The sequence below is a fragment of the Physeter macrocephalus genome, chromosome 4 (genome assembly GCF_002837175.3).
Source record: "Physeter macrocephalus isolate SW-GA chromosome 4, ASM283717v5, whole genome shotgun sequence".
NCBI classification, from domain to species: domain Eukaryota; kingdom Metazoa; phylum Chordata; class Mammalia; order Artiodactyla; family Physeteridae; genus Physeter; species Physeter macrocephalus.
In genome coordinates, this window is record NC_041217.1 from 450,815 (window position 1) to 477,206 (window position 26,392).

A 26,392-nucleotide genomic window follows, 5' to 3' on the forward strand; every position below is an offset into this window, starting at 1 on the left:
AAGTGAGAGAGTGGCATGGACATATATACACTACCAAACGTCGGGTGGATAGCTAGTGGGAAGCAGCCGCACAGCACAGGGAGATCAGCTCGGTGCTTTGTGACCACCTAGAGGGGTGGGATAGGGAGGGTGGGAGGCAGGGAGACGCAAGAGGGAAGAGATATGGGAACATATGTATATGTATAACTGATTCACTTTGTTGTAAAGCAGAAACGAACACACCATTGTAAAGCAATTATACTCCAATAAAGATGTTAAAAAAAAAAAAAGAAAGAAGATGAAAAAAGGGCCCAGAAAATGAAAGCTGCATCTTCTCAAAGCCCATGATTATTCTCAAACACAAGTTTTATAGTTCCAGTCTCCAAATCACCACCTGTCACTCACTGATAACCCTAATATTGAGGAACAATAAATGAAAAAAAAAAAAAAGAAAGAAGATGAAAAAAGGGCCCAGAAAATGAAAGCTGCATCTTCTCAAAGCCCATGATTATTCTCAAACACAAGTTTTATAGTTCCAGTCTCCAAATCACCACCTGTCACTCACTGATAACCCTAATATTGAGGAACAATAAATGAGGCCTAATAATTGTGGTAAATCCCAAGCATGAGTTTCTCTCAGATCAAAAGAGTGTATATGGCTAAATCAGCCTGGCACTTGTATAGCAATAAGAAAGCCCTTGGAGAGATTATCTTCTTACACATCGTGCACATAAGGGCTGAGGCATACCAAGTCATGAAATGATTCACCTTAACAGACTAGATCAAAAGAGGTTCCTTGGGGAAAGTAGACTATAACAAAGCTGTAGAAGGAAGGAAGGAATGTGGCAGCTGGAGCAGTCAGCATTATGACTTCGCATTCTACAGATGCAGAAACTAGCCCAGAAAAGTTAAACGAATTATTTAAGGTCACATACTCAGTTGTGGAACCACCTAAGTTTTCTACCTACCAATTTAGAGGCACCCAAAACAGCATTCATGGGCCACGCTCAAGACACCACTTGGCCCATGGAACTTTTTTTTTCCTGGCTGTGCTGTGTGGCATGCGGGATCTTAGCTCCTCAACCAGGGGTCGAACCTGTACCCCCTGCATTGGGTATGGGGAGTCTAAACCACTGGACCGACAAGGAAGCCCCTTTTGTGTGTGTGTGTGTGTGTGTGTGTGTGGTATGGGGAGTCTAAACCACTGGACCGACAAGGAAGCCCCTTTTGCGCGCGTGTGTGTGTGTGTGTGTGTGTGTGTGACGGAACATTTTTAATACCTGACACTATCTTCCTAAAAATGACGTTGCTTTAGCATATACAGGGTAAACTGACATTAGTCTAGCTCTGCAATAATTTCATATGAGGAATGTGGCCAACTGGTTGATGTGAGTTGGTCACTCCTGACTAGACTAAATGCAAAACACAAAGATCCCATTTAAAGTGCCTGGGTTACCACTCTGTTTATTAGCATGAGTCTAGATTAGAAACCTCCCTCATAGCTTGGCTACCTGTCCTAACCGCAGCCCAAGGTCCACCCTGCTGCCAGTTGGCATGTAAACTGCTGTCCCATGGAGAGGGGTTGTTCTATCTAATTCCAGATCACTCTGTGCCCATAAACAAGTGTTTCACAAGCCGCAAGAGTATGGTCTGAAAGCAAGGGCACGGGCAATGTTCCACGCTCTCAAGTAAGCCTCAAAAAAGGAAGGCAGGCAATTCTGGGACCTGAGCTGGGTAAGGAGTAAAAGCCACAAAGAAATTACAGGAAGGTCAGACTCTCAAAGTATAAATCAGTACAGCAAATTTTATTCCTAAAAGAAGACATTAAACAAGAAGTTATTATTTTCCCAGCATTTTCATCCAGAGTTTTGCATAGGCAAAGCTACTAATATATTAGTCCGTATCGTTTACCGTCATGCCTTCCCATGGGCAGAGTCCTACACTGCAGAGGCAGCAGGGAACGCGATCACACAACCCTACCAGGTACGGTGCGGTAGTTTGCAGTGCGGACTACGGAATTAAGACTGCCTGGTGAAACCCTGGGACGACCAATCAGTAGCTCTGTGTTCTTGAAACAAGCGATCTCTGTATGCTTCCGTTCCCTCATCTGCAAAATTATCGTACCGATCCCAGTACCTACGTCAGGGGTCACAGATGAGCTAAGGTACACAAAAGCACTTAGTGCCCAGTATATAGCTTGATGCTATGGAAGTGTTAGCTGCTACTGTGACTATTATCAGTATATTATTATTTTTGTTTAGTCTCTAAGAGCACAAGAAAGGGCAAAAATTATGTACTTCGTTTAAAATAAACACAAATATAGTATAAACTCTACGTAAGTTCCAATAGATGCCAACAGACCACAGAAGTCGGGTTCTGTTAGTCAGAAAGAGAAGGAAGTAAATGAGAGGTGGGACCAGAGGAAAGGGAGGGCAACGAGCCGGGACTGGAAGAACAGCCCACAAGGGGCTGCAGACCGGGTTTTACAAACATGACAGAGTCACTGCTGTAGAGGCCCATCAGGTCTACTGTTAGCACAGGCAGAAAATCTGAGAAGACAGATTTACGTTGCAGACCTGACACTGACACATCACCAAAGAACAGGTTAAGACTTTATCTTAGTGACGTGTCCCCCGAGTGTGAAGCACTTCTCATTTACTCATGTAACATTTACTGAGGCCTACACGATGCCAGACACAGTCCTCAGGAAGAGAGGCGGGAATCAAAAATGAGTGCGACTTTACCATTTAGCGGTAGAAAAAGTCATTTAAATGATCCATGCAAGAGGAATCATGCTCTGACAGAAAGTAAGAGACATGTACAGGGTTAGGGCTCGAGTACGATGTCACTAACTCTGTCTGGGGGCGGCAGGGAGCACCTCCCAAATGGATATTCTGCACCCGCGTCAGAGAGGAGGAGGCGTCGCCAGTTGAAAACGCAGGGACAGAGGGAGTCAGAAAAAAGGGAACAGGACATACAAAGGTCCAGAGGAGAGGAAAAGAACAGCTTTTTGGAATGGTGAGAAGTTTGGCATGTTTGTACCCAGTCGGTGGGGGGGCGGGCCGGGCATACATGAAAATCTGAACAGGGCTTCCATCTGCCAGACTGAAGAGTTTGGACTTGACCCTGCAGGCTAATGGGACACGGAAGGAGGAGAGGCTGGTAGGGTAGACCGGCAGCAATGAAGGCCCCGAATCCCCCTGTCAAGACTTTAACCTTATCCTGAAGGCAGCAGCGAGGGCCTGAGGTTTTGAAGCCAGGGGGTGAGACCACCAAAACTGTCCGAGGGTGAGAACCGCAGTGGGAACATGAAGCCTGACCTGCCGGCAGGAAAAACTCCCGACGGAGACACCTCTTGGGAACCGCAGCCGAGGCCAGAGACGACGAGGTCCTGAAGGAACGCGCTGTCGGTGGAGACAGAGGAGGGGTGGGTCTGAGGAGCACTCCCGAGGCGGAAGGGACAGGGCGGCTGGTCAGAGCACCAAAGGTGAAAAGGGGTCACACAGGCTTTTAGGGGCTTAGGGCCCTGCGCGGACTGTGACACCACTGAGCCAAAATAGGGATTCTAAGCAAGTCTTAGAAGTCTCTTCTGCGCCTGATTCCCAGGCAGCGCTAATTTCTCTCAGGGCCTCAGTGACTTCCATGTGCAGTGGGTACCGCCTGCTGCCCTTCCCCTCCGACACCACCCCCACGTGAGCCCAGGAAAACCAAGGCCGAGAAGCCTGACCTCGCAGCTTCCCCGGCCCCGCAGCTAAGCCCCGGCTGGGTCAGTGTCAGGAGTGCTGTGGCCTGGCCCTGGCAAAGCATTATCGAACAGCAGCCCACAGAGCTGGGGAGCTGAGGTTACAGATCAGGTCTCAGCTGCAGCTGAAATCTCTCTAAAGTCACGTGTTAGTGACAACAGCGGTGACTCTACAACTCAAGAGAACACCTCCAATTTTTTCTCTAAAGTTTAAATCTCGGGGATAGGAAAGGAGTTGGTAAATTAAAAGCATTTTGTTGGGCCCATGTGGCATTATAAAAAAAGATTTTTCACGTTAAAAATTCCAATTTGAGGCTTTAAAAAAAAAGAACACTTGGCCATGCTGGGGCCAGATTCCCACAAAGTGACGAGCGTTTGGAGCCGAGCAGCAGTTGCCGCCTCCGGGCAGAGCGTGAGCTCCTGACGCCCCGCCATCCCCACTGGGTTCTACCCTGCCCACTACTTGCCCTAGCCACTTTCCCCAGATAGTGTACCATGAAAACATTCAAACACACAGAGAAGTTCAAAGAACTTCAACTTCCCCCCGGCCCACAGTCCACCACGAACCCTGCGCTAGACTTGCTGTATCACACACCCACCCCTCACCGACTCAGACCTTCGTAACAACTCCCCGAAACCCCTCACGGTGCATATCATTAACTAGCGCTCAAAGCGCGCACACAGCCTTATTTTCCTTTTGAAGTAGATTCTGCACGCGGGGAAAGCACACACCTTACGTGCTCCACTCACTGGGTCCAGACAAACATCTGCACTCGTGCTGCCCATCGCTGTAGGTGTCTGAGCTGCATCCCTGAGGCATGTGACCCCTGACGCAAAGGAATGCTTTCCAACTTGCTCTGACCTCTGTACTGCCTGTGGCCAAGGAAACGATGGCTGCGAGCAGAATCAGAGTTGACCTTTCTTAAGGCAGCATCTTATTTCTGCTGGGCCTTAACAGACCAGATCTGGGTATAATCAATTTTTTTTGTTGTTGTTGTATTTATTAGACGTATTGCATTTTTTAAAATTGAAGTATAGTAGGGAGTTCCCTGGTGCTCTAGTGGTTAGGACTTAGTGCTTTCACTGTCGTGACCCAGCTTCAATCCCTGGTTGGGGGAACTGAGATTCCACAAGCTGCACAATGGGGCCAAAATAAATAAACACATAAATACATAAATAAACTGAAGTATAGCTGATTTACACTGTGTGTTAGTTCCCTGGTTTACAGCCAAGTGACTCAGTTATACATATATATATATAATATATATTTATATATATTATATATATATATTTATACATGTTATTTTTCAAATTCTTTTCCATTATGGTTTATTACAGGATATTGAATATAGTTCCCTGTGGTATACAGTAGGACCTTGTTGTTTATCTATATTCTATATATTAGTGTGTGTATGTTAATCCCAAACTCCTAATTTATCCCTCCCCCCCTCCCCTTTGGTAACCATAAGTTTGTTTTCTATGTCTGTGAGTCTATTTCTGTTTTGTAAGTAAGTTCATCTGTATCTTTTTTTTAGATTCCACATATAAGTGGTATCATATATTTGTCTTTGGCTTACTTAGTATGATAATCTTTAGGTCCATCCATGTTGCTGCAAATGGCATTATTTCATTCTTTTTTATGGCTGAGTAATATTCCTGTGTGTGTGTGTGTGTGTGTGTGTGTGTGTGTGTGTACACCACACCTTGTTAATGGACATTTAGGTTGTTTCCATGTCTTGGCTATTGTAAACACTGCTGCTATGAACACTGGCGTGCATGTAACTTTTTGAATTAAGAGTTTTCTCCAGATATATGCCCAGGAGTGGGACTGCTGGATCATATGGCAACTCTATTTTTAGTTTTTTAAGGATAATCAATTTTGCTGATAATATAAATTCACTATTGGGGCTCAAAGAGAAGGTAATAGCGGTTAAGACTTTAGAAATCTAAATAACTTTTTTTTTTTTTTTCCCTGAAAGCATCAATCTAAATAATTTAAGAAACATGGCCGGGCTTCCCTGGTGGCGCAGTGGTTAAGAATCTGCCTGCCAATGCAGGGGACACAGATTCGAGCCCTGGTCCGGGAAGATCCCACATGCCGCGGAGCAACTAAGCCCGTGTGCCACAACTGCTGAGCCTGCGCTCTAGAGCCCGCGAGCCACAACTACTGAGCCCACGTGCCACAACTACCGAAGCCTGCGTGCCTAGAGCCTGTGCTCCGCAACAAGAGAAGCCACCGCAATGAGAAGCCCGCGCACCGCAACAGAGAGCAGCCCCCGCTAGCCTCAACTAGAGAAAGCCCGCGCCCAGCAACGAAGACACAACACAGCCAAAAATAAATAAATAAAATAAATAAATTTATTAAAAAAAAAAAAAAAAAAAAAGAATCATGGCCTATAGTCCAACTCTCAGACTGCTATGTCCTGGAGGTAAGGCAGTGGAATGAACAGTACAAATCAATAAATAACACACACATCCCTTGAAGTCACACACAGAAGAGTAAGACTCCACCCTCTCTGACTAGCTTAGTGGTATTGCCAAGGTAACAAGGAGAGCTTCTGTTATTTACTTGTTAAGAGAAGGCATTACTAAGCCCAGGAAAAGATCAGGAATAGCAAAAAGAAACCTCATGTTCCAAACGTAGAATAATGCACAAGTGAAAACCTGAAAAAAGGATTAAAAGTTTACTTAAGTCGAAGACATAGCCCAGCTATGCAATGGCATCCCTTTACGGAAATAAAAAGGAGAAAAGTCCCTGTCTCCTTTGATGGCAAGTGCTTACTTATCTGTAATCAAACCCCAGACTCCTGAGCACTTGGCGGGCAGTGCACCCAGGATTAGGCAACCCGCGCCAAGGTCGGGTAGGTCAGCCGCTGCTGCAGACGTGTTCAAGGTGAAGGGCAGCGTGGGCTCTTTCCACGGGTCTCCATCACCTCGTTCGTGGACGGGCCGAGCCCAAGCGTGAGCACGGGCACATCCAGGACAGAGGCGGAGGGCACATTTCAGAACAGAAGGGGGGGCAGCACAAGGTACGACACAAGCAGAAGATCTGACACAAATGCCAGAGCCCAGCGCGATCTCTCCACAGCAAAGTTTCCGAGCTGTAAGAGAGAGAGCACCGAACTGGACCCTCCTCTGACCGCAGGGCTGACGGGAGGACACAAGAGACAACAAATACAAAAGGAGATGTTTAAAAAGGTTAGTACGTAAATCCAAGTACTGCTGTTAACACACGGTCTTGGTGTGGTTTTATAAAACAAAATATACGATGAGGCAGTCTGGTGCGTTGATTTAGAGCAGGGGATGGCAAACGTTCTCTGTAAAGAGCCCGAGAGTAAGTATTTTAGGCTTTGCAGGCCATACAGTCTCCCACAAACACTCAACTCTGCCTGCAGTGTGAAAACAGCCATGGACGATACCAATGAGGGTAGCTGTGCTCCACGAAAATTTTATGGATACTGAAATTCAGATTCCATATAAATTTCACGTCACAAAATATTGTTCTTCTTTTTCTTCTTTCAACCAATTAAAAATGCAAAATCCATTTTCAGCTTGTAGGATGTACAAACCCAGGAAGTGGGCTGGATCTGGCCTGTGGGCTCTAGTTAGCTGACACCCAATTTAGAGCATTGGCCAGAAAGCTTGAGTTCAAATGCCAGCTGTGAAATTTAATGGCTCTAAGGCCCTAGGTTAAGTTCCTTCTCTCGGCCTGGGCTACCTCATCTTTAAAAGAAGAATAACAGTAGTATTTTTCTCACAGGGTTGTTATGAGGACTGCCTGACTTCGTATGTGTACAGAGGTTGGAACGGGACTGGTCAACGTACCCGCTCACACATGCTGCTACCAGCTATTATATGCCATTACCATGACAAGTCTCCAAACGTGCCCCATTTCCACACACATCTGCACACGCTTCCGCTGCCTGGAATGTCTTCCCTGCTTAGAGCTTCTGCGTGGTCTCAGTGACCTAGTCCACACATCACCTCCCCTACGAAGCCCGCCTTGCTGTCCCCCCCACCCCAGCAGACTCAGTTACCGCCACCCACGTCTCCGAGAGCCTTGCATCTTATTGCACTTATCGCTGACTGCCAACTTCCCCACCGGGCGAAACTCCTCCCACGGAGACCGGGACGTACTAAGTGTATCCCCAGGCCTTAGAACAGCACTCCACACGCAGAAGCGTTCAATACACATTTGCTTAATGGTACCAGTAACTATTTAGAATGTAACCTAACACATCAAGTGTAACTAGGATAGAAATCTGCTGGTTGTAGGACAAATGCGTGACTTTGACTAAATACGAAAACAATTTCTAATACCCTATTTTAATACAGTCAGTCATGTTAACATTCCCCCCAGGCAGGTCCGGTGAGCACACAGTGCGTCCTGGCACCGCTAGTGGGGGCAGAAGTGTCAGAGTCCACGCGGTGATGATCACAATACCAGCTTTCAGCAATTCAGAAGTTCATCTCCCGCCTCAATCCACACAAAGTGATCTGTGTTTGGTACCAGGGGAGAGAGTGGGTTGAACAACGAACTCTGAAACGGCACCAGCGTAGCACTGCATATGGCAAAGAGCAAGAAGGAAACGGGGAACCTTTTCTGATCCTACTCTTAAACTCATAAGGAAATAGTGATCAAAAGGCGTCACCAAGGCCACTGAGAGGGGGATGGTTTCTGAGCTCGTCAGCATCCTAAGGGAAACCCAAGCACCACCACGCCACGCCCAGCGGGCCTGGGGAGTCTGCCCCTCTGCCCAGACCCCTGCCAGGCAAGCTACGTGCTGCGCCAGACACGACACTCCCTCTGACGGAAGCGCCCTTGTCCCCGGGGACACCGGGCTGCCCAGCGCGCCTGGCACCCCGTCTCCTAAAGAAGCCAAAACTGTTTGGGAAGAACAGGCTGGTGGGGGAGGGACTTCAAAGTAACTAAATGATGAACATTTCCTGAAAGGCAATTTAATGCCATCAGAATCAGTCAAATGTTGTAACCGTTGTAACAACTATGAAGAGAGTCCAGTGAAGCCCCAGATCACCGTCTACCAGGTGACGCTAACATGATGTCACACGGAGGAGGAGCCTTTCATTTTCTAAGTTAACGTCACATTTCTAAAATCCCAGCTTGTTGCTGTGGAAAGGACATTACAATTTGTTTGTCCTTGGTTTTTGTGTTTTTGCTTTTTCTGGTGTGTGTATGTGAGTGTCTGTGTTTGTATGTATGTGTGAATGTGCTGTGTGTGTGTGTCTCTCTGTGTCTAGGTCTGTGTGTGTGTGTGTGTGTGTGTGTGTGTGTAATGTGTATGTAGGGGGGTGTCTCTGTGTGTGTATGCGTGTATAAGTATGTGTAGGTGTGGGTGTGGGTGTGATGTACCGACCGAGAATTGTCAGTTTCTCCAGAGGCCTCTTTCCTTCTTTTAGGCCATGAGATCATATCCGATGAAAATCTGCTGAATTTAAGGAACAGAAAACAACATATAGAAGATATTTCTGTTAGGACTATGCCGAATTCTTGTCATTGTCATTGTTATTACTATTATTATCGATATCATTTTCTTCAGTGCCTGGAAATGGCTTCATGTATAGTGTCTGAACATTGCTTAATCTGGACACTCTGATGATTGCTAATTCTTAACAAGGCAATTCTAGACACATCATATCAACAACTTTTTTATTCCAATAATATATTACTGTAATAAGGTTGATCAATAGGATTGGGTTTTATTGTGTTTTAGAGCCAGATTAATTTCAGTGGAATAATAAGATATAAGTAAATTATAATATAATGCCGTTCATTTTACCAAAATAGTCAATATTTAAATATATTCCCATGGGTCGTCTCAACAGTCCTCTAAGGAAGGGAAAGGTTGGCAAATAACGTTAACAATGGCGACAGCAGCCAATACTTTTTGAGGACTGCTTGAAGCTGGGCATGTGGACAAGAGATGGGAAGAGAACGGAGCGCAAAGAAGACCTAGCACCAAAAAGCTCTGAGACATTCCAGGGTGCACGCCTTGAGCCTGGCGCCTGAAACCACTCGGCCGTCCTGACACGCTGCGTGAGACATTCCAGCCTTTAAAACCCAAGGAGAAAAGGACACGCAAGCGAGGAAGGTGCAACCGGAGAAGGAAAGAGAGAAACGCTGACCACGGAAGCCCCAGAATCAAAAGGGCTCAGGAAGGAAGGAGAGAGTGGCCGATGCTGCCGAGCGCCGGGCGAAACGAAGAACGGAAACGTCGGCGTCGGGCGCGCCCACTGGCCTCAGACGCCCTCGGCACGACGTGCTTCGACGCAGCAACGAGGCAGAGGTGAGACCCGAATGGAATGACGAGCGAGTGGAAAGGAAAGCACGCGTAAGCCTTGGAAAATACAGCTAAGAAAGGGAGGGAAGAGACAGGCTGACAACTAGAGGCTGGGGAGAGGCTGGGGGGGTGTCACTGTACAATGGAAGAGGCCAGCACGGTTAACGTCCTTTGGAAGGGTCCAAATACAAGGAAAAGGGTGAAGAAAGACTGATAGCGTTTGGTTGTGGAGAAAGGTTCTAAAACAAAGATGGAAGGATTAGGTGGAAGAAACACCTTTGCCACTGCAACAGGAGGGAAGGAACAGAGAATGCTGTAGACAAAGGCAGAGTGGTTTGGAGGTGAAAAGGTAAAGGAATTCTCATCTAATTTCTCTGTTTTCTATCTTATCTGTGAAACAGCAGTAATAACCATAACAGTAATGGAAGTGGTGGCCGGAGTAATAATACCGGTGTTTATCATATTAAATATTAATCTATTTAATTAATATATTTAGTCAATATATTATAAAATGTACTAGTAATTAAATATTTAATCTAATGATTCGATGTTTATATAATGAACCGAATAGTAATTACTCTAATTAATAAATAGTAATATCAAACAATATTAACCAGCTAATTTTTTAGTACTACGGGTTAAGCACTGTCCCATTCGTTAATTCATTTAATCCTCCTAGAAAGCTTTTAAGAAGGATATTATTATTATCCTCACTCCTTAAAGGTCAGACAGCTTGCCCAAGGTCACAGGCTGAAAAGGAAGATGGCAGCATTCAAACCCACCCGTCTGCCCCTGAGCCCCCTCACTGAACCAGCTCTCAGCCCTGCGCCCCAACAGCCCCGCGTCAAAGCTCCTTAAAGAGCTCTATCTGGGGCGGCGCTGGAGACAAAGCCGGGTGGGAGACTCTGTGCTGGGAGGCAGGGCAGTAGGCGGCGGCATCAGCTGTGGGAGAGAGAGGACAAAGCGTGGCGCCGAGAAGGGCAGGAAAGCGGAGAGGTGTGAAATGACCTTTTCGGGGAAGGGGCGGTGAGCTGACCAGGGAAAACATAACAGCATTTCCAGACAATGGTAAGGACCTGTTTGAACCTGGTGACCATAAATGTGAAGTGGTAAAAATCTGTACTATTTTGTGATTTTTCCACCGCTTCGGTGGAACCAAAGAGAAATCAGAGACTTGGGTTCATCTAGAGTTAGGACATTACCAGATAAATTCAAACATTTCAGAGATAAAGGAGTTCAGGATTCAGGGAGAGCATTACAGAGTGCACACAGAATGTAAGCAAGATAAGAAGGGAAGCTGACGTGAGGAGAGATGGGGGAGGAACTGGGAGTCCCAATAAGAACTAGGTTATAATGGGAGTGACTGAGTCAGCAACTTCCGCGACGGTCCAAAAGCCAGGCGCTTAGAGGAAGAGCAGTCTAGGTGAGAAACGTGTTGGGGGTGACAGAAAGTGGGTGACCGAGCGAGGCGGAGGGATAAGTCACCCAAAACGAGGAAGTTAAGAAAATAAGAGGCCAGAGTGTCCGACGGTCTGATAGTAACTAGATGGAAGTTATGAATTGTCTTCGATGAATGAGGGGTAAGAAGATGGCACAGCTCAATGGCATGCGAAGCAAAGGAGCAGAAAGTATTCTATTGTTACAAGAGGTACTGAAAGTAACGCTCAGGAAGTGATAATGGGGAGGCACATGGGTACCAATCCTCCTCCCTGACCCTGCGTTAGGTGAGATATGAGAATGAAATCACTTGATGGGGCTTAAGTCTATGTCAGCAGGGCTCCTAACTCCCAGCCCAAGGGTCTATCCACTACCAGCTTATACTACAGCCTTTTTCTTCCAACTGATTTTTTTTTAAAGTAATCCAGTAACATAAGAGTATATTTTTATTGTAAGAATAAGAAAAAATGAAAACTATCTACGGTTTGGTGTATATCCTTCTAAAATGTTGTCTAAACAGTTATATACTTCTATATGGACAGATTTTTCTCTTTTAGGATTTTTTAAAGCATAAATAGGGACATATTATATGTATTTCTGTGCACTTTTCTTTCACAATATTTTTATAGACCTTCCATGTTGATACAGGTCTATGCAGGTCTACCTCTTTTGTACACAACTGTAAAAGATTGTCATGCTATGAATACAGAATTTATTTAACCATTCCGCTATTTATATAAATTTAGCTTTGTTCTAATTTTTTCTCACTAAAACAACAAATCAAAGAACATTTCTGTACAAACACCTTTCAGCACATGTGCCAGTGTAAGGAAAGAAAACTTGGGGGCCAAACAATTTGCATATATTTTTATAAATTCGGCCAAACTGCCTTCTGAAGAGGCTTTAACATTCACAAGACAGTGTTTAAGAGCGCCCAGTGTCTCAGCTTCATACCAGAACCCACATTTGACAGAACCAATTTTTAAATTTCTATTAAAGCTTTGAACAAAAATAATGTTTCAATTTGCATTTTTCTGATTAATAATGAAAGTGGGCAGTTTCTCATTTTTCTTCCACAGCTTTACTGAGACACAATTCACATACCATACAACACACCCACTTAAAGTACATAATTCAGTGTTATGCTTACTTTTCAGCATTTTGTTTTTTGAAGTATAGTCACAGATAAGTGAATCCATCACCACGGTCAGTTGTAGAAAATTTTTGTCACCTCAAAAAGAAAGTCCACAGCCTTTAGTTGTCACCCCTCTACCTCCGAGCTTCCTCCCCCTCAGCCCTAAGTAACGACTAATCTACTTTCTATCTCCATAGATTTTCCTATTCTGGGCTTTCATGTGAATGGAATCATACAATATGTAGACCGCTCTGTGCCGGTTCCACTCTGCCCTGACTACCAGTGTGAGTCCTCCCACTTCCTTTTCAAGGCTGTTCTGGCTGTTCTGGGTCCCTGGCAATTCCATACGGATATTATGTCATATATTTGTTAACCATACAAATAGCTGACCATTTGCAGCCTTTCCGCATTTTTCTTTTGGATAGTTAAATTCTTAAAAATTGTATGAACTCAAATTCAAAAAGATACACACATCGCCATGTTCACAGGGGGATTATTCACAATAGCCAAGACATGGAAACAATCTAAATGTCCCTCAACAGAGGAATGGATAAAGAAGATGTGGTACAGATATACAATGGACTATTACTCAGCCACAAAAAGCACAAAATGATGCTATTTGTAGCAACATGGATGGACCCAGAGATTATCATACTAAGTGAAGTAAGTCAGAAAGAGAAAGACAAATACCATATGGTATCACTAATATGTGGAATCTGAAATATGACACAAATGAACCTACCTACGAAACAGAAACAGACTCACAGACACAGAGAACAGACTTGTGGTTGCCAAAGGGGAGGGGGTTGGGGGAGGGATGGAATGGGAGACTGGGGTTAGCAAATGTAAGCTACTATATACAGAATGAATAAACAACAAGGTACTACTGCATACCACAGGGAACTAACTATATTAAATATACTATGATAAACCATAATGGAAAAGAAAAGTATACATATACGTATAACTGAATCACTTTGCTATACAGCAGAAATTAACACATTGTTAATCATCAATTAAATAAACAAATAAAATTTAAAAAATAAAAAAATTGCTTGTATGAAGAATTCATTTCTCTTGATATTAATCATAATTGATTGATCATAAACCTTTTTCCTAATCTGTCATCTGTCTTTCAACTTTTTTTATGATGTCTTTTGTCATATGGAAGTTCTGAGTTTCATTTTGCTCAGGAAGCCCTTTCCCTCCCACCCCTTCTTTCCTAGTTAGAAAAATATTCACCTGTATTTCCTTCTTAAAAACAATTTTATATATACGCGCGTGTGCGTGTGCAAACACACACACACACACACTTCTTTGATTCTTTGGAATTTATTTTTTGTGGATGGTGAGAATTAGGGGCTCTAATTTTTCCCCCCAAGTAAAGAACCAACTGTCCCAACACCATTGATAAATCAGCCCATTTTTGTCCCATTAATCTGAAATGCCACCTTTATCAAAATTAAATTCCCATTTGTACTTAAGTCTGTTTCTGGAATCTCTATGTCTTTCACTGATCTATAATATTTATTCCTGTATCAGTACTATAGGATTTTAATTACTTTACTATAGGTACTAGGTTTTGGCATCTGGTAGGGCAAGACCCACCTCACTGGGCTTTGGGGAATTTTCCTGGCTATTTCTGAAGACAATTCTGACTGACTCTTTCAGATAAACTTCAGAATTATCTTGCCAAATTTTCATGGAAATTTTGATTACGACATGCCAAAGTCTATCTAATTAAGAATTAAGCAATTACAAATATTGGTGAGGTTAAGAAGAAACTGAAGCCTCTTGCTTTGCTGGTGGGATTGTAAAATGGTACAGCCACTTTGAAAAAAAGTCTGGTAGTTCCTCAAAGTGTTAAACATAGAGTTACCATATGACCCAGAAGTTCTGCTCCTAGGCATATATCCAAGGTAATTGAAAACACATGTCCAAATAAAAACTTGTACGTGAATGTTCATAGCAGCATTACTCATAATAGCCAAAAAGTGAACCAAGTCAAATGTCCATCACTGATGAATGGATACACAAAGTATGGTATATTTATACAATGGAGTATTAATTCTTAATTAAACATTATGTTAAGACCAGGAAACCAGATGCAAAAGGCCATGTATTGATTCCATTTGTATGAACTGTCCAGAATAGGCAAATCCACAGAGACAGGAAGTAGATTAGTATTTGCCGGGGGCTGGAGAGAGAGAGGAATGGTGACTACTGAGGATGTGGGGTTTCTTTTTGGGGTGATGAAATGTTAAGAAATAGATGGGGATGTTGCACAGCTCTGTGAATATACTAAAAAGCACTGAATTGTAAGCTTTAAACAGATGCATTTTATGGTCTGTGAATTACATCTCAATGAAGTTGTAAAAACACGGTTTAAAAACTCATAATGCTATGTGAACTTTCCTGTATAAGGTTCTGTGTGTAAACGTGTTCAGATTTTTCTGGGATTTATTGTGAAAGATCAAATGTTTGTGCACCTTCGCTGGATAGCGCACCGTTCCAGGGTACTGGCTGCACCAATTTACACTTGCTCCCAACTGCCTCTGAAAGTCTCTGTTGCTCCACATGCTCATCTGCACCAGCTACTGTCAGGTTCTCTATACCGCTGACTTCTCAGGCCAAAACCGATATGGTTCCCAAATCGACTACTTGCTGTCCTCAGACAATGCCAACAGTGCTGCACTGAATTCTTCGTGAGTAGTTGTAGAATATCAAAGCCCAGGTAGCATATCGCTTGATGTTTGGGGCTTGTGCGTGACGAACTTCACATCAGCTTTATGGAAATCAAGAGGGGACTGGACACGCCTGTTGCAGAAAACCTTCCTAGCTTCGCACCAGACAACTGGGTCTCAGCAATTCATGTTTGCGCAGCTCCGTCTGCATCTCATCTCAACCCTGTACATCTTCTCCCGCGGCCGTCCTCCCTCAGCAGGTATTTCATGCAGTAGCAGCTCTTTGTTCCCTGTGGCTTCTTCTTAGTGGAAGAAGTTTTATATGTTGTACTAGGTGTTTTGTTTTTTTTTTTTTTTTGTGGTATGCGGGCCTCCCTCTGTCGTGGCCTCTGTCGTGGCCTCTCCCGTTGCGGAGCACAGGCTCCGGACGCGCAGGCTCAGCGGCCATGGCTCACGGGCCCAGCCGCTCCGCGGCACGTGGGATCCTCCCAGACCGGGGCGCGAACCCGGTTCCCCTGCATCGGCAGGCGGACGCGCAACCACTGCGCCACCAGGGAAGCCCATGTACTAGGTGTTTTTGTTTTTTAATTCTGACTGAACATCTGGGGAAAAAAAACCCTTGGATCCTTTAAATGTATTTTCTATTTCAATCATAATAATTGCCACTTTTTCCTCTGGTTAGTATTATGATGGTTTAAATGATTATTCCAAGAGCTGCTTTTTTTTTTTTTTTTTTTTTTTTTAGTAAGGAGAGACTATTCAAAATGATTTTTTGCAAGGGAGGAAGGGACTGTAGCAATAGGGGGAGGGGGATTTTTTGCAATAGGGAGAACTCTGTGGCTATGAGATCTATGAGTGTCTTAAGACCTGTTATTTACAGTATTATTCGTGACTGATTTCAGAAATGTACCTGTAAATCTGAATACTTTGATGGGTTCCTGTGTATTTAGTATGTTCCATTGACTCTCTTTGTTGGCAAACTTAAGGCACTGAATAATTAAGAACTGGCTTAAGTGTTACTGTATCAAACACCTTGACACTTTTTTTGGTTTTTGTTTGTTTTTTAATGGCGATATATTTATCTTACTGCCATTTGCCTTTTATAATATACTGTCCAAGAGGGCCATTTTCACGAGAACATATCTAGGCATATTTTGCCTAAGGCCTTTTCCAAACTGCAATTAGAAGAATGGAATTACACAACTTTTCATGGCATCCTTTTTTTTTTTTTTTTTTTTTTTTTTAAATGAAAAGGCATGAAGAAGCGAAATAGGAGTCCAGGGAGAAGAATGTTTTAGGAGACGTTCAAGGCCAGTTCAAACAGTCTGTTGACTGAGAAAGTGGAGCTGATGATGTTTGTGTTTGCATGCAGTTGTCAATTTCCGGTCAGAAGCTTTCTGGTATCTGCTCCGGTCTTTCCACTGCCCTCTCGGCTAACCTGGAAAAATGACTTTGCTCTTGGCCTTTACCATAGCCTTTGAAAACAGATACTTCAAATTCCTTTAAGACCTTGAATTGCCATTCAGCCTTAAGAACTGGCACCCATGTCAGTGTGGCATGTTAACAAGTAAAATTAGCTGGTGCTCTGGGAAGTAGGGCGGGCTACTATTTATGTAGGCTGTCTCACTGAGTTTTTAAAAAATGTTCAGAACAAGAAAGGTGAAACTTGGTCTCAAAAAGATAATTAAGCTTCTGTTTTATGTTTCGGTTTTTGGCCATGAGGCATGTGGGATCTTATGTCCCCGACCAGGGATCCAACCCACACTCCCTGCATTGGAAGGCGAGGTCTTAACCACTGGACCGCCAGGGAAGTCCCTATCCCTGTGGTTTTGATTTGCATTTCAACATTATGTTTAATAGCAAAACAAAACAAAAAACACACAAACATTATTTTGAAAAAAACTTACAAGTCCATCAACAAGGAAAGTAAATTTTAGAATAATCATAAGCTGGGCTACCACGTGACTGTCAATGTGAAGATGAACGAACTAGTGCTATGTGAATCAACACGGACAAATCTTACAAATGTAATATCAAAACTGTGAAAGCACAGAGCAAAAGGATATGTAGACTATGATGCCATTTACAGAACTTTAAAAATATGTAAAACAATATTATAAATTATTTGGGGATGCATTTATATGAGGTAAAAATATAAAGACATATTTAACTATATTGTTAATAGTTTATTTCTTAAGCTGGTTTGTGGCTACAGGGGTATTTGTTATATTATTTTCTCTAATGTTTGAAAGAGTTTATTAAAAATAGTAAGTCAATGAGAGGAAAAGTCTGGCTATTACATCTGGCCCTCTGCATGCTTTACACTGCTAGCAAATATACAACCAAAGTTAAAGCTCAGGAAACAACTGAACATAGATGATATCTCCTAAGACTTCTCAGTTTAATGAGAAAGAATCTTAAAAAGCAACAGGGCTTCCTCCTATCCAAACCCTAACAGAATCTGTTATCCCACAGAGTTTTTAAAATATGACAAATTTCATTTTGTTTTTTAAAATATGACAAATTTCATTTTGTTGTATAACTACCTCTACATAAGGAAATCAGTCTAAAAAAAGTTCAGGTTATCAATAAGATTTAAACTTTATTGATATCACTATTAAATACATAAAATATTCTTGGATTTTAAGTACACATTTCACAACCAACCTTTTTAAAGCTCTCGAAGAAATTCATTTTCCCCAACATAATATGCTTTGTTTTTCCAGTCATTCCAAGTTGGAGATTGGATTGTTTAAAAAAAGTCACATCACCTAAATTAACAGAATAAGCTTAACACAACTTGGAAATTTAAAAATATAATTCCTGCTGTATCTTAATTGTGTTGGTGTTCACACAAATCTACACGTGATAAAATTGCACGTAACTATACACGTACACACACACACACACTCAGTGTACATAAAACTGGTGAAATCTGAATAAGGTCTATGAATTGTACCATGTTCATTCCACGGTTTTGATAATGTAAAATAGTTATGTAAGATGTTACCAGTGGGAAAAAACTGGGTGAAGGATATACAGGACCTTTGTGTATAACTTCCTATGAATCAAAAATTATTTCAAAATAAAAATTTAAAAAAAAATTCTTGGGATCTGACATTAGATACTGAGAAATAATCTGCCTACATCTCTCTGAGCTCTGCATGAGACTTCTTTATCCAGACATTTTTCAGTCCCATAGTTGTTGGTTTACAGATTCCTCAAGTCCTTTGTTGTTGTTGTTGTTTTGAGACTAGTATGTTTTTTTTTATTGGAGTATAATTGCTTTACGATGGTGTGTTAGTTTCTGCTTTATAACAAATTGAATCAGCTATACAAATACATATTTTGCTGCTACCTTAATAATTTTGGCCTTTAAACTACTCACTAGTCCATGAGAGGGTGAGGAGAAAGAAGAAAGGTGAAATTCTAATAATTTTAATATGCTACTTATTAACAGATACCACAAAGGAAGGGTTGGAATGATTATATTTCCCTTTCTTAGGCTGTTCCCAGGAAGCATGGACAATGCAATACTGACTCTCCTGCTTGGAAGGAGTCTTGAAGCTGGTCCAAAAGCACAGAGAAGGATACACTGCTAAGCTAGATGCAGTTTTTCCATTAGCTCAGGAAAAACACTAATGGAAATTCTCAAGTCTTCACTGAAAGCCCAGATAAGCAGCAACCTGGCCAGAAAGCACTGCCCCCTGAGTCTTGGCTGAGGTACGGGAGGCACACACACTCTCACACAACCAAAATAAAGATCATCAAAGCCACCCCAGCACTCATTAACACACAATACTGGACTCGGATAACCTGAATTAGGTTTAACCAAAAGGTGCATTTTCCCCCTTTTCTGTAAGAATAAGATGGGTTATCAGTACTGACTCCGGCTCCAATAAAGTTCAGAGAAGAAACAATTACTGTTTTACACCGAATAAGTGCAAATATCTTCAGGGCCCCTTGGGATTTTAATAACCTGAAATGCATGCATGTATGTATATATGTAAATTGGTAAAATCTGAATAAGGGGAATGCTATTAAGAAACAATTTATGGGGCGTTCCCTGGCGGTCCAGCGGTTAGGGCTCAGCACTTTCACTGTCGTGGGCCTGGGTTCAGCCCCTGGTTAGGGAACTAATATGGTACAAGCCGCATGGCGCAGCCAAAAATAATGCTGGATAGGTCTTCAAAAAAATAAGAAAGAAAGAAACAATCTATGTATACATCAATAAAAGACAGCATCTATGAATAAGATAAAGAACAGGGCTAGTCATTAGAAAAGCAACTAATTGCTCTACAAATTCTAATGCTATCAGTGCAATCCAATTACCCTAAGTGACCATGTGAGACCCTGATAAAAATGAAACAGTGACTTTCAAAGACTAAATAATAGATACTTCAGACCTTAAGCCTTCAAGTGTTAGAAAAGAGCAAATGTGACTCAAATATGAAGAATTCATATTCAAAAGGAATACACATAATCATTTCTTTGGAGAAGTAAGAGGTCTTAAAAGGGATGCACTCAAGTTCAGAGAAATAATCAGGACAGGAGAAATCTTGGAATAAGTCAGTAACCACGCAGGCTACAGCAAAGCAGAGAGAATGCCTCTATGGACACCATGAAGAGAAGACCAGGAAGGACAGAACCAAGGGACAGGGAGGGTTTGAGAGCATAAAGCTTCAGAGCTCTGCTGCCAGAGGAAGAAGTGGGTGTATCCACTCTCGAGGTGGATAGAAACAAGTACAGTAATCCAAAATTCCATTATATTCATAGAAATTATTTGAAACACATTTTCCTCCTTATTTACAGGTCACATCAAAACCGCTGGATACATCTCTCCACTGGGGCCACAGCAGCCTTAGGCTGGAAACACTAGGTAAATAATGAAACTACTTCGCCCCCACCTGAGCCTTCCACCTGCCACAGTGTGACTCTGAAAGCGACTTGACAGACAGCCTGCAAAGCTCGAAGGCTCTGTGTCTCCAAATCTTGATTGTTTGGTAGTTGAGCAGAATTTACAATAATTAAATTTATGCAGCTGGATGCTGCTGACTTAGAGTCGAGTCCTAAGCTAATTTTTTTTTCCCATTGTTTAAAGCAAAGCATCTTGGGAATTCCCTGGCAGTCCAGTAGTGAAGACGTGGCGCGTACACTGCGGTGGCCCAGGTTCAATCCCTGGTCAGGGAACTAAGATCTGCCAAGCCACACAGCCAATAAATAAATAAATTAATTGATTAATTAAAAATGAAACATCTTGGGTCTTCCCTGGTGGCGCAGTGGTTAAGAACCCGCCTGCCAATGCAGGGGACACAGGTTCGATCCCTGCTCTGGGAAGATCCCACATGCCATGGAGCAACTAAGCCCGTGCGCCACAACTACTGAGCCCGCGCTCTAGAGCCCGTGAGCCACAGCTACTGAGCCCAAGAGCCACAACTATTGAAGTCCGTGCGCCTAGAGCCCGTGCTCCGCAACGAGAGGCCACCACGATGAGAGGCCTGTGCACCGCAACGGAGAGTGGCCCCCGCTTGCCGCCACTAGAGAAAGCCCCATGCCAAGCAATGAAGACCCAAGGCAGCCAAAAATAAATAAATTTTAAAAAATTTTATTTAAAGAAAAATGAAACATCTTCTATTTTTATTTATTTATCTTTTGGGGGGGCTGTGTCGGGTCTTAGTTGTGGGGCACGAGGGATCTCTTGTTGCGGCGCGCAGGCTTAGCTGTCCCGCGGCACGTGGGATCTTAGTTCCCCAACCAGGGATTGAACCCGCGTCCCCTGCGTTGAAAGACGGATTCTTAACCGCTGGACCACCAGGGAAGCCCCGAAACATCTTTTATTTTAGCAGTAACAAATAAGATCTGAGAAAGCCACAATCCAGGCAGTAAGTTATCACTGGCATTCAAACCTAATTAAATTGTGTTAAGATGGGGCTAAACAGATGCAAAACAGGACTGTCTGGAGGCACTACCGGCAACTACTAAAAGCAGGACAGGGTAGACATGGGCCTCCTCATCTCTGGCCAACGACAGTAGTCATGAAGATGCAACACCCAGTCAAGACTTCCAGTCGAGGTGTGGTCAGGCTTCCAAGCACGCGACCCCCAGGGGGCCTGGGAGGGAGGCGGCATTCCATCACCCTGCTCCTCGTGAGCGAGACCCCACGGGAAAGGAGCGGGACGACCCCCCTGGGGAGTGTGCTCGGAGAAAGGAGGCGAGATGCTCTCACTCCAGCTAAACTCCCCCACGGTCTAGTCGCTCCCCAAGTGCCCCAGCAGAAAAGCATCATGATTCCTAGGACTGCAGGGCCCTCTGCCTTCAGGTCAGCTTGACGTTCTATTCCAAATAGCTGAGAAGGTCCTACAACCTTTCTGAAAATTCAGTTTAGAAAACTGGGGTCTAACTTTATCTAACCTACAGCTAGCTGGGCTTTACATCCTTAGGGAATAAGGAAAAATACAGACCTGAGGCCCCGTAGTGACCAAGGACTTGGGGGATAGTGATACTTACATACCAGTCTTAGCTCCTCTGAGAGATGGAGATAACTGACCAGAACATAACAGGAAGAAGACGCAATGCTAAAGCCCATCAGAGGGACTTCCCTGGCGGTCCAGTGGTTAGGTCTCGGTGCTCTCACTGCCGGGGCCGGTTTGACCCCTGGTCAGGGAACCAAGATCCTGCAAGCCGCACAGCACAGCAAAACAAAACAAAAACCACACCAGAAAATCAAGTTTTTTAGGATTTTGACTTTTCTGTTTTTCTATTTGAGATGCAAATGCACATCCCATCCAAGTTCTCTGCAGCACACGATGTTCCTTGTTACCAAGAACCATGCCCGACAAGCAATAAATGCTCAATAAACAGGTATCTAAGGAAATGCCCAGATGAATGAACGACTGAACAACCCCCCTCCCCTTCTTTAGCTTCCGCAATGTGCTAACTGGCTCCCGGTTTCCCCTCTGACAGCTCTTCCTCTTCCTTTCCTCAACATGCAAATTCCCCAGGGGTAGCCCCGGGTCTTCTGCTCTCCCAACACTGAGAGAGCCCATCTTCTTCCAGAACCTTCCCAGGCACTGATTCACTGTTTTCAAGCAGTGTGCTGGGCACTAAGGAGAAAGGATGGTTGAGACGCGCTCTGCGGGCAGGGGCTCGTGGCCTAGCACGAGACAAGGCAAGGATGAATCTGTGGGAGACACTGTCACATGCGGCTGCTAAAGCAGCATCCGGAGCACGATGCTATGAGAGCAAGAAGGAAGGACAAGTTCTGAAAGGGTTGAGTCACCGAGGAGGTGACATCTGAGCGGAGCCCTGAAGGACCGAGAGGGCTTTACAGGTGTAGAAGAGCAGAGGGGGCAGCTAGGCAGACAGAAGAGCACAGCAAAAGTTCAGGAGGGCCGGGCGGGCAACGCTAGGGAGCACCTCGCAGGTCTGTGAGGGTGGCTGCGGGGCAGAGGGAGAGAAACTGGTGAGACGGCTTGGAAACAGTTTAGATGCCACGTTGTTAGCCTTTTTACCTGCGTTCCAAGGGTTTCAAAACGCAAAGCTGCGTCAGAACTGCCTGGGATGCATGGTAAAAATACAGATTACTGGGCTGTGCCCCAGAGCTACCGAATTGGAATTTCCAAAGGTAGGGCCCAGGCATCCGTATGTTAATGAATACTATGGTATACAGTTAGATGTAGCAACCATTGATAATGTTTTAAATAAAAGTTGCATTATCAGACTGGTCTTTTAAAGATAACTCTGAAGGTCCTACTAAAATGGACCGTAAATGTGCGAAATTAGAAAAAGGCAGACCTACAGCAGACTACGGTAATGATGCACTCACTGATGCCACAAGCACTCAGAAAACGTGTGCCTGCAGTTCACAGGAGAGAGGACAGCCCGGACAGGGCCCCCGCAGTGTGAATGGAGACGTTTAAAAGGCAGACCTGCAGCAGGTCCTGATGAGGCAGCAGATGGCAGGGGAAGGCGGAGAGCGAGCGAGTCTCTGTTTCCATCAGTGACTCCCAACGTGGATAAGCACAGAATAAAGGGCCCCTGGGTCCTACCCCAGACCTACCGAGCGAAGGGCTCTGGAGGGTTGGGCTCAGGAGTTTCTGTCTTCAACACGTGCCCCGCATGATTCTCACGCGGTCAGCCAGGCAGCGACGTGGGACAGACCACTGGGAACCGATGTCTTAGATGATAACTTCCTCCCCCGAGGACAAGACAGGAGGAACAAGTTTGTGACTGGCATGAAAACAGTTGTGCTCTGGAAACACCAAGACTGAGATAAACCTGAGTAACACATCTAGATCGTGATGTCTAGTGGACAGTTAGAAATATAAACCTGGAGTCCAGAAAAAAGATCAACTACACAGAGGTCGGGGTTGGACAGATCTGGACACCATTCGTGCATAAGCTACGGATGAGGCCCTGGGAGTGGGTAAGGTGACAGATGGAGAAATGATGGACGGAAAAGTGCGCTGAGAATGGACATCTGGGAAGAGAGTGGGCAGTGGAGGGTTTAGAGTAAAGGAAGTGCAGGAGGCTGATTCAGGAGGTTAGGGAAGGGCTGGGAAAGCAATGCTTCAGAAGCCGAAGGACAAGAGTTTTCACCAATAAAAGGAATCATGTGGACAAAATATTATAAAATGGTCCAAAAGGAAAGAAACGAAGAACAATGATAAGGTGAGGCATTTAGGAAGTCTGTGGTAACCTTTAAGAAAGCAGTTTCCGTAGAATGGCAGGAATTAAACTAGAAGAGCAGTTATACACCACTTCTTAAAGAGAATTTGAGGACGAAGGGAAAAAACATGAATCGGTGGCTGGAAAAAGAGAGACAGTTCTTTTGGAGGCCATTTTTAAGAATGGAGACAACTTGGGGTGTTTTAAAGAAGGAGACAGGAAGGGAGAGGAGCGTGGGGCACACGAGAAGAGACGGTGGGCCGAGCAACATTCCAGATGAGGCAGGGAGGGTGGCAGCAGCCTCTAAGAGGAGGCTGGAAGGAGGAATGACAACAGAGAGGGTCTGGAGGGACAGACGGGAGCGCTGGACACGTCTGTGTTGTTGCTGTTGCTGAGTAAATGGCGACCAGGTCACCACGCTTGTTAGGGCAGAAGTGGGGCCGGGCTGGGGCAGGAAAAGGAGCCGCCGAGTCCCTGGGGATGACGAAAACACTGGCGGGCGGCAATGAAGGCCCAGAGGAGGCATGTCACTTCATTTAACCAATACATACATAAGCACTCTTGGCGGCAGGCGGCGCTCTGAGCGCTTCACACGCATTAACTCAATTACCCCTCGTGACAGCTCTGCGTGTGGAAGGCTCAGTATCCTCATTCTACCTACGGAGAAACAGGCACAAAGGCTTTAGGGGACCTGCCTGAGCTCGGAAGTGGCGGGACCAGGACTGACATCCGCGTGGTCTGGGCCCAGAGTCCTGCTCTTGACCACTCTGCTGCTTCTCCAATACAACACCCGTATGTTTGTAATGTAGCCAAGAGGAAATGGGGTAAACTTCCTCCTGCGCGCCGAGGAGCTTAGGAAAGCAGGGCTGGGAGGAGGCGGCGGAAGTGCTGTGAACAGCACACACGAAAGGAAGTTGGGCTCACTTATGACAGGACGGTTGCAGTAACAGTGGACTTCCCACCAGTCCAGCGGATTCCGACTTCAAATTACACCTCAGCCCCCGAGCTCCTCTCCGAGTTCCAACTGTTCGACGCACCCTCGTGGTCTGGCCTCTCACAACCCTACCTCAAGCTGTAAATGCCCGAGGCCAGGCTCTGCTTCTGCCCCACATCAGCTTCCCCGTGCCTTCCCCAGGTCTGTCACGGCACAGTGTAGCGAGAAAGCTGCACCAGAGAGGACTTTCTCACCATTTTCCCCAGCACCTAGTTCAGTATCGGGCACACAATGGATGCTTAATAAATATCTGTTGAATTTCAGTTTATTCTCCAAATCTTAAAATTGTCTCTGACTTTGGCTTCTCCTGCTTTCTACATCCAGTAGGTCTCAACATCCTGTGTTTTGCCTGCATGCCTACTCATACCTTACTGTTCTCTTAACCCCTTTTCACTACTGCTGTAGAAGCTATTCTAATAAGCTACTCTGCATCACAGTTTCTGCTTCTCCCTTCTCAATCCAATACAATCTTACCAAATTAATCATTTAAAATACTATCCTTCTCACATCACTCTTCTGCTCCAAAATATTCAGTCTCTTGATTCAAGCAGCAGTTATGAGATGCCCAACCTGCCAGAAACTGTGCCCTTTCCAACTGAAAGTAACCCCTATTTCCTCAGAACACCCACACTAATTGTCTATTCGTTCCAGTTACCCCATCTTAAACGGCGAGTCATTATTTTCTCACGTAATAACGTCTTATCTCACCCAAAGGTGTACGAGTTCTTGAGGGAGGAGGCGTTTCTTTTACTCTTTCCCCTACTGGACCTGCAGCACGTGCGGGGCACAGAGCGGCACTCTGCCGCCCCGACCAGCAGCGCCCAGCAGTCAGAACGAGAACAGACACATCGTCCTTGCTGGATTCTGGTTTGGTCCATTATCCTACTATTTAATATTTATATTATATTGAAAAAACTTTAATGATTCTTTCCATATTACTCTACTACATACAACAACTTCCAGGCTAATTTTTATATCAAAGACTAATTTTACTTAATTCACATACAATTTCTAAAAGGATGCAAGTCTTTTGTCTTTACGTACAAGATTGAATTTACACTCCAATCCCCAAGCTGTACTAAAAAAAAAATCTGTTTTATTCTTATTACAACTCTCATATTTGTACCAATTCATTCAATTTAGAGTTTGCTTCAAGCTGATACAAAAGCTATAGTACTTCTAATACAGCAGATCGTCTGAACTTTGCAAAAACTTTCTATATCAGAGACACTCCTAACAGCTGTACTTCTCATGTTGACATACTGCTCCTAGGTCAAGGCTCTAAATTCTGCAATATTTTTAGCAGCTAAAATCCTGCTTTATGCTCTCCTCTTTGTTCTGCTGGTCTTTAAAACTCATAAGAACATGATATCCAATTCCTAATTCTCTCTAAGACCTAATCAAGCAAAGTTTAACAAAACAGAAAAAAATCTAAAATAAGAATTAATTATTAAG

General features: G+C 44.1%; 1 protein-coding gene and 1 long non-coding RNA gene across 9 annotated transcripts in view; one reads left to right on the forward strand and one right to left on the reverse strand.

Annotated features, from left to right (window-relative positions):
- PPP1R12B (protein phosphatase 1 regulatory subunit 12B) overlaps positions 1-26,392 on the reverse strand; it is a 221,015-nt gene that overhangs the window by 173,032 nt on the left and 21,591 nt on the right. The gene's annotated exons all lie outside the window — the stretch shown is intronic.
- Positions 6,118-25,819, forward strand: LOC114486078 (uncharacterized). Of its 8 annotated transcripts, XR_003679287.2 has the most exons (6): positions 6,118-6,919; positions 7,482-10,071; positions 10,744-11,088; positions 15,095-15,536; positions 18,782-18,999; positions 20,089-25,819. It is a non-coding gene; the product is annotated as an uncharacterized lncRNA (long non-coding RNA). The 8 variants fall into 8 exon arrangements; XR_003679285.2 differs by lacking the exons at positions 15,095-15,536; positions 18,782-18,999 and adding an exon at positions 12,790-12,876; XR_003679284.2 differs by lacking the exon at positions 18,782-18,999.